Genomic DNA, 9,868 nt, shown 5'->3' on the forward strand with positions numbered 1-9,868 from the left:
TAGAGACTGAAAAAAAATCATGATTGCGATGGCATCCCGTGAAACTACTCAGTCCACTGAAGTGGTGAAATCTTGCCCCGTGTGAGTAATTTCCATGGCAGGCAGGCGAAAGGGACAACAAAGATCCATCGGCTGCCAGGGGTTTTGGTGGGGGTGGAGGGTGTGGGGTGGGGGGGGCGGGGGGGAGGGTGCAGGTGGGTGGGTAGGGTGACTAGGCAGAGCACAGAGGATTTTTAAGGCGGTGGAACCATTCAGAGAGCTACTGTGGTGGTGAGATACCTTTGTCGAAACCCACAGAAGGAGGGGTGCCTGGGTGGCTCAGTGAGTCAAGTCTCTGCCTTCGGCTCTGGTCATGACCTCCGGGTCCTGGGATCGAGCCCCGAATCGGGCTCTCTGCTTGGCGGGGAGCCTGCTTTCCCCTTTCTCTCTGCCTACTTGTGATCTGTCTGTCTGTCTGTCTGTCTGTCCGTCCGTCTCTCTCTCTCTCTCTCTCTCTCTCTCTCTCTGTCAAATAAATAAATAAAATCGTTATAAAAAGGAAAACAAAACCCCAGAGAATGGACAATGTTGGGCTCTGAGTGGGTGATGATGATGCCTCAGTGTGGATTCATCCCTTGTAAGCGATACACCAGGTTTGCCACGGATGGTCGGTTGGTCGGTAGGCTTCTGGGGGAGTGGGAAGCTCTCAGGGAGCAGGCCTGTGCCTCTGAGTGTTGGGGGGCGGGGCAGGGGCCAGTGAGCCGTGACCGATGGCAGAGCAGGTGCCCTGTGGGTACTGCCCGTATTCTCCAGTGAATTTGGCTGTGAACCCAAAACCACTCAGAATAAGTAAATAAGTAAGTAAGTAAGTGAATAAACAAATAAATACAAACAAAGGCCCATGAAACGTGCGTGCGCGCACGCGCGCGCACGCACACGCACACACGCACACACACACACACACACACACACACACACACACACACACGAAGGAACAAACCCCAAAACAGACAGACAGGCAGACCGGATGTGGAGCTGCCGGGGAAATGGCCAAGCAAGAATTGCAGAGATGGGTTTGGTGCAAAAGGGTGCTTTTCTTACAGCACGGGGACAGGACCTGTGGGCAGAAAGAGCCGTGCTGGGATTGTGAGGGGTCACTGGTGATACGGTTTCCAGTTAGTGGGGGTTAGGGATGAGGTCAGTCTCCAAGGAATGTGTGTATGGTGCGAGCAAGGTCTCCGAGACCTTGCGGGGCTCCCCGCTGTCAAGGTGAGGTGAGTCCCTCTTGTTTTAGCCAAGCGTGAGTCATGGGACCCTTTCGATGTGTGTCTGTGGACCCCGTGTTGGAAGAGGGATGTTAGCCTATCGTGGGCATGGGTGGCTGTCGGAGTGAAGGGACACTGACTAGAGCGAATCCTCACGGGTAAAGCATGGAACGAAATCCTTGAGGGAGTTGTAGGGGTGTTCCACCCTCTATGTGTGTCAGGGATTCATCAGTGGGTTACAAGTGGTCAGGGGACCTCGCTGTTGCCTCCTTTCTCTTGCCTTGGCTCTCTTCATCTGGTCCGAGTGACATTCCAGGTGGACAATCTCCCTGCTGGGGTGGGGGTGTTTGGTCGTGGTGGTGGACACACATTCTCCTCTACCTGCTTAGGGTCTGTGGCTGGGCCTAGGATGGCGACCGACAGAAGAGGTTCCCTGGAGAAGGGCATCCAACCGTGGGTAGGTGTTTGCCTGCCCAGGGGCGCCTTCCCAAGGGCCTAAAGACGGGGACTCGAGGGGTGCCTGGGTGGTTCGGTAGGTTGGGCCTCCGCCTTCCACTCAGGTCATGATCTCCGGGTCCTGGGATCGAGCCCTGCATCGGGCTCTCTGCTCGATGGGGAGCTTGCTTCCCGCCCCCCCCCCCGGCCCCCCCTCTCTGCCTACTTGTGATCTCTGTCTCTCCAATAAGTCAATAAGATAAAATCTTAAAAAAAAGAAGAAAAGAAAAGAAAAGAAAAATGAAAGACAAGACAAGACAAGACAAGACAAGACAAGACAAGACAAGACAAGACAGGGACTCGATCCACGAAGAACGGACAAGACCAGGGGGTTTGGGCAAGGGGCAGGCAGGCCGTGGCAAAGACAGCCCCGGGAGGACGGGGGTGGGGGTGGGGTTGGGGGGGGGGGGGGCCTGGTTGAAGAAGTTTCATCGACATGGACGGTTCAGACCCTAATTCTCTGGCTCCCCTCTCCTGTCTCTGGTGATGGAGGCTGGCTTTCTGCTTCCTGGTTCCTACAAGGAGTGGAATTTGAGATAACTGACGTGCCACAGTGGGCACCTTTTCGGGGTGACAGGTTCTGGTTTCCTTCAGGGCAGTCTGGGGAAGTGGCTCACGGGTGGGTCCTGGTTCCTCGGGAATCCCTCTCCCCATCCCTGGTCCCGCCAGCCATCGCTGGCTCCTCTCTTTCCGGCCATTCCCGGGGCTCCTCCGCAGCGGCAGGGTGCCTGGGCATAGGCTCCTGGGCCTGGGTGTTGAAAAGAAAATCGGAAGTTTCCCTGCCATTCGACCCTGGGCCCTGCAGAGTTTGTCCTTGCTACGGTTCTTCTGTCTTTCTTTTTCTTTTTCTTTTTTTTTTTTTAAGATTTATTTATTTATCTGACAGACAGAGATCACAAGCAGGCAGAGAGGCAGGCAGAGAGAGAGCAGGAAGCAGGCCTCCTGCTGAGCAGAGAGCCCGAGGTGGGGCTCGATCCCAGGACCCTGGGATCATGACCTGAGCCGAAGGCAGAGGCTTTAACCCACGGAGCCACCCAGGCGCCCCTTCTTCTGTCTTTTTAATCGCCTCTGGGATGATCAGGGATGGACTCCCTGCCTCTCAACCCCAGACTTCATGTCCCTTTGGAATTAGACATAAAACGGCCTCGCTGGTTTTCTGAGTCGGTGGCCTTGTCGTAGACACGACCTGCTCGAAGGGACCTGACCCTGAAAATCTTGGATTTCTTCCTTGCCCTTGGCTGTGTGGCAGACTTCCCATACGGAATGGATTGTACACCCCCCCACCCCCCCCACCCCCGTTCTCCTAGTGACCCTGATCCGACCTCTGGGAGCGTTTCCTCATTTTGTCTCTCTCTGAGCAACACCCTCTACCACTACCACCACCCCCCCCCCCCCCCCCCCCACCTCCCACTCCCGGCTGATCCCTCAGGCCTCTGTGTGTCCTTTGCCCTTGGGTCCCCTTCAGAGGGTGTTTCACAGAGTCTAGGGTTTTAATTTTGGTGACTTCCAACCCCTCCGTTTCTTTTTTTTACGGATCGCGCCTCAGGTGTCCAGTCTTAAACCCTCTTTGCCTGGCCCTAGATCCCCAGCTTTCCCCCTAGAATCCTCCCCCAACACACACACACACACACACACACACACACACACACACACACACACACACGTGTGTTCCGGTGTTCTGTTTCCCATGGAAGTGTGAGATCCGTTTGGAGTTCACATTTGTAGGAGGGGTGAGATCTGCCTGTTTGGATGGAAGCTTTCCTCTTCCTCTTTCTTTCTTTCTTTCTCTCTTTCTTTTCCCTCCTTAAAAAAGAATGTTGTTGTTGTTGTTGTTGGTGGTGGTGGTGGTGGTGGTGGTAGGGAGGGAGGACGAAGGAAGGAAGGAGCGAAGGACCCGAAAGGAGGGTCAGGGAGAGGGAGGTGAGAAGCAGAGTCTCTGCTGAGTAGGGAGCCCCAGTGGATGGATGCGGGGCTCGATCCCAGGACCCAGAGATCATGACCTGAGCTAAAGGCAGAGACGTTTCACCGACCGAGCCACTCAGGCACCCCAGTTGTCTTGTTTCTTTGCCTGCCTGCCTGCCTGCATGTTGGGTCTGTGGATGTCTGATGACTGACTGTCCTCTGATTTCGTGGGGAGGTGGGCCATGTTTCCTCCTTTGAACGGCCTTTGCGCTTGGGCATATCTCTTTCGGTATCTGTTCCGTGCCATCGATTCATCGACCGACCGACCGTGTCTGTCTGTCTGCCAACATCGCAGGGTCTCCATGGCCTCTGCAAAGAAAGCATTCGACCAGGGGCGACTTTATTTCCGATTTTTGCTTTGTTTTCCTTTGTTGTGTTTGACAGACATCGCCATAGCGGTTCAAATTTCTTGGGCGTGTCAGCTCTGTACACCCACCCAGGGTGGCCCTGGAACTCAGGACCCCCACAGATCAAGAGTTGCCTTCCTTGGGGGTCCTCCGGACCGAGCCAGCTAGGTGCCCTGAAAGACGTGTCCTTGAAACACAGGTGTGAAGTCTGCGCCCATGAACTTTGCACTGGGAAACCTTATTTGGATCGTCACACTCTTGGGGAAATACTGCTGAAAGAACGTCGTGTAGCCAACGATGGAGGAACCGACTTGGGAGGAAAACCTTCTTTTCCAGGTTCTGCTGTTTGGTCAATTCTCTCGACTCAATAGGGGCCCAGCCTTCAGAGTCACAGTATTTGCTTGATGTCTCTCTTGTCTGCGTTTTCCTCGTGTACTTTTATAGTGAGTGCTCCGGATGGATGGTTGACAGAGAACAGTTTACATCCCGGGGCATGTGTGTGTGTGTGTGTGTGTGTGTGTGTGTGTGTGTGTGTGTGTGAGAGAGAGAGAGAGAGAGAGAGAGAGAGAGAGGGAGGGAGAGGTGTGTGTGTGGGGGGGGGGGCACGGCGGGGGTGAGATGGGTAGGGATTGTTGCAAAGTGGGATCAGGGATTCACGGAGGTGAGAAGGCGGCAAAGAGAAAGGCTTGGAAAGGAAGCCATGAAAAAGCCCATGTTCAAATGGTGAAGTTTCATGGGAGAAGAGTTACCTCTAATCAAAGGCATTCTTGCTGGACAGTAGCTTCTGCCCTCTCCGCTGGGGGATAGGAGGGCCAAGGTTTTGAAAGGTTCCTCCTGGGCTTTTGTAAAGCACAAAAGCGCCAGAGCACCTAGACAGGATGCTGCTGCTCTGTTGCCCTCTAGTGTCCTCTCCCCCTGCCACCGCTGTTTCTGTTTTCCTCTGACCCCACTTCCTGCCCAGGGGTGTTTATCTTGGATAGATAATGCTGCTGCTGCTGCTGCTGCTGCTGCGCGCGCGCGTGCGTGCGTGCGTGCGTGTGTGTGTGTGTGTGTGTGTGTGTCTTCAAGGTTTTATATTTTTAGGTAATCTCTCCACCCATCCATCCAGCGTGGTGCTGGAACTCAGGACCCCCCCCCCCCCCCCCGCAGGTCAAGAGTCGCAGTCGTGTGGTCCTCAGAGGGAGCCAGTCAGGCGCCCCGAGATACGTGTACTTGAAAATCCAGCAAACAAAGAAAAGAACCAACGAATAAAGTTTTTTGTTTTTTGTTTTTTTTTCCTTCACAGGCCGGGGGAAGTTCTACGCCTTGTCCCCCCCCCCCCGCCACACATCAGGGGATAGTTAGTTCATCATCAATATTTACCTCTTCTCAAGCACCGGCCCCTCCCCTCCCCGCCCCGCCCCGCCCCGCCCCGCCCCGCCGCCGTGTCCTAGAGTTGGACCGCGCGGCTGTTCCGGAACTGGATTTCTTCAGTGAATGGCTATTTTAACTCTCTCTCTCTCTCTCTCTCTCTCTCTCTCTCTCTCTCCCTCCCTGTTTTTTTTTTTTTTTTCTTCAAGATTTTATTTGTTTGACAGAGAGAGGTCACAAGTAGGCAGAGAGACAGACAGAGAGAGAGGGGGAAGCAGGCTTCCCGCTGAGCAGAGAGTCTGATGTGGGGCTCGATCCCAGGACCCTGAGACCATGACCTGAGCTGAAGGCAGAGGCTTCACCCCCTGAGCCACCCAGGCACCCCTATTTTAACTCTCTTCCTCCCCATTCCGTGCCGCCTCCCTGCCGTCCCACCCCCCCTCCACTGCCCCCCACCCCCGCCCCGGGGTTTATTCCGCTTTTGGTCACGGATGCCACGACCCTGCCTTGGCACCGATGTTCCCCACAGCTGTTTGTTGTCCTTAGACATCATCGTGGTACGGGCAGAGACAGGTTCAGTGAGCACCTTTCTGGGGGTGTGTGTCAGTCACCCCCTTTCCGTCCTCCCGAGGTGTCATCGTTGGCTTCAGAGTAGACCTCCTGCCCTTGAAATGCTAGGAAAAAAACGGTTCATCCGTTGTTGGTTTAGGAGTGCGCGCGTGTGGGATGCCTGGGGGGGGGGGGGGGGCCTCAGTAGATGAAGCCTCTGCCTTCAGCTCAGGTCACGATCTCAGGGTCTTGGGATCGAGTCCCGCATCGGGCTCTCTGCTGGACAGGGAGGCTACTTCCTCCTCTCTGTCTCTCTGCCTGCTCGTGATCTCTGTCTGTCAAATAAATAAATAAAATCTTCAACAACAACAACAACAACAACAACAACAACAACAACAACAACAACAACAACAACATTAAAGGAGTACTCGCGTGGGTCTCGGTTTTACAGTCCCTGCCCGGGGACATTTGTCTAAGTCCTCCCGGAGGCCCGGGCGCCCGCTTGCTCACATGCCACAGTGGGAAGCTGGTGCCTCCAGGCCTGCCGGGCCGCCGGGGGTGGGGGTGGGGTGGGGTGGGTGGGTGGGTGGGTGTGTGTGTGTGTGTGTGTGTGTGTGTGTGTGTGTGTCCCCCGTGGCGAATCGGGCCCCCCCCTTCCGGCGGCAGCGGCCCGGACGCGTTCCCCAAGTCTCCCCTGGGCGAGCTGGAGTCGCGCCGTGCCTGCCGTGAGCTGCCGAGGCTGACGCCCCGGGGCCGCGCGCCCCTCCGAAGTGGGCCGGGAGGGGATCGGGCGGCCTGGCGGCCGGCCTCGCGACTGTCACTGGCCCTGCGTTCCGGATCTGCCTCGGTGTCTTTCGTGGCGGTTGTCTGGCGGCACCTGGCGGCCGCTTTTATATAGCGTCTCCCCGCCGGAACGTGGGCGATGTCGGCAAGGGATGGCATTTGGCCGCGGTCCCCAAGCTGGAGTTCCGGGAGGCCGGCGACACTAGAGCGATCGTCCCCGCGGTCTCTGGGGCGTCGGCGCGCGATCGGCTCGCGGGAGATTGAAACCCCAGGTATATGGGGGAGCAGCGGCGCCGCCCCCGCCGTCGCCGCCTTCTCCTCCTCCTGGCTCTCGCGGAGGGGTGTTGGGGGCTTCCTGGAGGGGTCGACCAGCACCCGCCGGTGCCCCCTCCTCCGCCCGCCTGCCCGCCGGCGTGGGAATGGGAGACAGTGTGTGCGTGCGGTGCGAGGACGCCGTTCGGCCTGTGGCTCTGGTCGTTCATCGGGCCTTCCGTGTCCCACGTGTCCCTTGTGTCCCGTGTCACACTCGGGCGGTTGGGGACCGGCCCGAGCCTCGCCGGGAAGCCGGTGGATGGCGCGAGGGGTCCGTCCGCGGGCACGCGTGGGGTCCTGGTCGTCGCCCCCGATTTTCTCACCAAGTTTTCCGAGGCCCGCTGCGTAAGGTGGGGACCGGCTCGGACCGGCTCGGACCGGGCCGGGCCGGCCGTGCGGGCGGCGCCACGCCGCGAGGGGAGGCACGGGCCGCGATGTCCATGGAGGTCGGGCCATCAGGGGGCGCCTCCGCGGGTCCGCCCCCTCTCCCAGTCCCAGCCCGGGAGCCGGCGACCGCTCGGACCGGCTCGGACCGGCTCGGACCGGCTCGGACCGGGCCGTGGCGGCCGTGCGGCGCCACGCGGCGAGTGGAGGCACGGGCCGCGAGGGAGAGGGAGAGGGAGAAGGAGGCGAGGGCCGGCAGGTCCCTCCGCAGAACTTGATTTTTTTTTGAGGGCCGGCAGGTCCCTCCGCAGAACTTGATGATTTTTTTTTTGAGGGCCGGCAGGTCCCCTCCGCAGAACTTGATTTTTTTTGAGGGCCGGCAGGTCCCTCCGCAGAACTTGATTTTTTTTTTGAGGGCCGGCAGGTCCCTCCGCAGAACTTGATTTTTTTTGAGGGCCGGCAGGTCCCTCCGCAGAACTTGATTTTTTTTTTGAGGGCCGGCAGGTCCCTCCGCAGAACTTGATTTTTTTTGAGGGCCGGCGGGTCCCTCCGCAGAACTTGATTTTTTTTTGAGGGCCGGCAGGTCCCCTCCGCAGAACTTGATTTTTTTTTTGAGGGCCGGCAGGTCCCTCCGCAGAACTTGATTTTTTTTGAGGGCCGGCGGGTCCCTCCGCAGAACTTGATTTTTTTTTGAGGGCCGGCAGGTCCCCTCCGCAGAACTTGATTTTTTTTTTGAGGGCCGGCAGGTCCCTCCGCAGAACTTGATTTTTTTTTGAGGGCCGGCAGGTCCCCTCCGCAGAACTTGATTTTTTTTTTGAGGGCCGGCAGGTCCCCTCCGCAGAACTTGATTTTTTTTTTTTGAGGGCCGGCGGGTCCCTCCGCAGAACTTGATTTTTTTTGAGGGCCGGCGGGTCCCTCCGCAGAACTTGATTTTTTTTTGAGGGCCGGCGGGTCCCTCCGCAGAACTTGATTTTTTTTTTTGAGGGCCGGCGGGTCCCCTCCGCAGAACTTGATTTTTTTTGAGGGCCGGCGGGTCCCTCCGCAGAACTTGATTTTTTTTCTAAGTCCCGACTTGGGGACGACAGGCGGACCAGGGGAGGAGCTACCCGGCCAGGCCCGGGCGGCTCCACCTCCCTCGAGTCCGTGGTCGGTCCCGGCTGCCCGCTCCCCCACGCTCCAGGGGGTCGACCAGATGGCCCTGGGGGTTCCGTGGGGCGCCCCCCCCCCCCCCGCTCTTTGCAGGGTAATGGAGCAGTGTTTGGGGCCAGTGGCCAGGCCACGGTCCCACGAGGTCCCGGTGACCCGTGGCTAGGCCCCGCCAGATGGCGTAGCTATTTTGTCCCCGGAAAGGAGCAGGTTTTGTTGCCAGGTAGGTGCTGACACGCTGTTTGAGTGACTCGCCTTAGCGATGTGGGCCTCTGGGTGCGTGCGGGGCTCTGGGCTTGGCCGTGGTGCCAAATCCGGCTCGGCCCTCGCTCGTTGGAGCCGTCCGCGTGGGCCTGTGCGCCGGCTCTCGTGCCCCCAGCTGGTCCCGGGCTGTGGTGCCACCTCTGGTCTCCAGCACCCGAGGGCGGCGTGGGCAAGTGGCGTGGGTCCTTTATCCCGTTCACTCCACGCTGTGGGCGCCCGGCTGCGGCCGTGGTAACCCCCGCTCCGTTCCGCAAGGCTCCGTGCCACGTGTCAGGCGTTCTCCTTGGGTTGCCCGGCTGCTCTTGCCCTGGGCTCGAGGGGTGCCGGCGAGGCTGAAAGCAGGTCCCTCTGGTCGGTTGTCGTCGCCAGGCGTTTCCCCCCTTGGGTTCCTCCTTGGGCACGTTTTCGCTGATCGATGTGGTGATGTCGCGTTCTCCCGGGCCGGGTCTAAGCCGCGTCAGACGAGGGACGGACATTCATGGCGAATGGGACCGCTCTTCTCGTTCTGCCCGTGGGCCCCTCGCTCCTCCTCCTCCTCTGCCACCCGCTGCCGTGGGGGGGTGTTGAGGGGAGGGTGCGGGGGGGTTTGTGGGCTCCGGCCCGACTCTGCTTTCCCACGGTTCTCGCCTCAGGGCGCCCGTGGGTGTGGGGTCCAGCTGACGCAGCGGACACTCTCGCTTGCCGCTCTCGGCTCCTTCACGCGGGGTGAGCCGCCCTCCCTGTGTCGGGGAGGGCCATCCCGAGGCCGCGCTGCTCACCGCCCGGGCGTGCTGAGCGCGTGGCGCCTGGCCCTCTGTGGTGCCCCTGGAGCGCTCCAGGTTGTCTCAGGTGCCTGAGGCCGAGCGGTGGCGTCGTTTCCCGTTCCCAGCGACCCCCTCGGGCTGCCGCTGTCGGTGGTGTGTCCGGAGAGCGGGTGGTGGAAGTCGGTAAGGGAGGCCCACCCGCCCCCCTCTGTGGGGGTGCGGGCACCTCGTCGTCCTCTGGTGCGCGTCGTGCCAGGGCGGTGTGTGTGGACAGGACTTGGTGGGGCGT

Source organism: Meles meles, unplaced genomic scaffold (assembly GCF_922984935.1).
Source record: "Meles meles unplaced genomic scaffold, mMelMel3.1 paternal haplotype, whole genome shotgun sequence".
In the NCBI taxonomy this organism is placed as follows: domain Eukaryota; kingdom Metazoa; phylum Chordata; class Mammalia; order Carnivora; family Mustelidae; genus Meles; species Meles meles.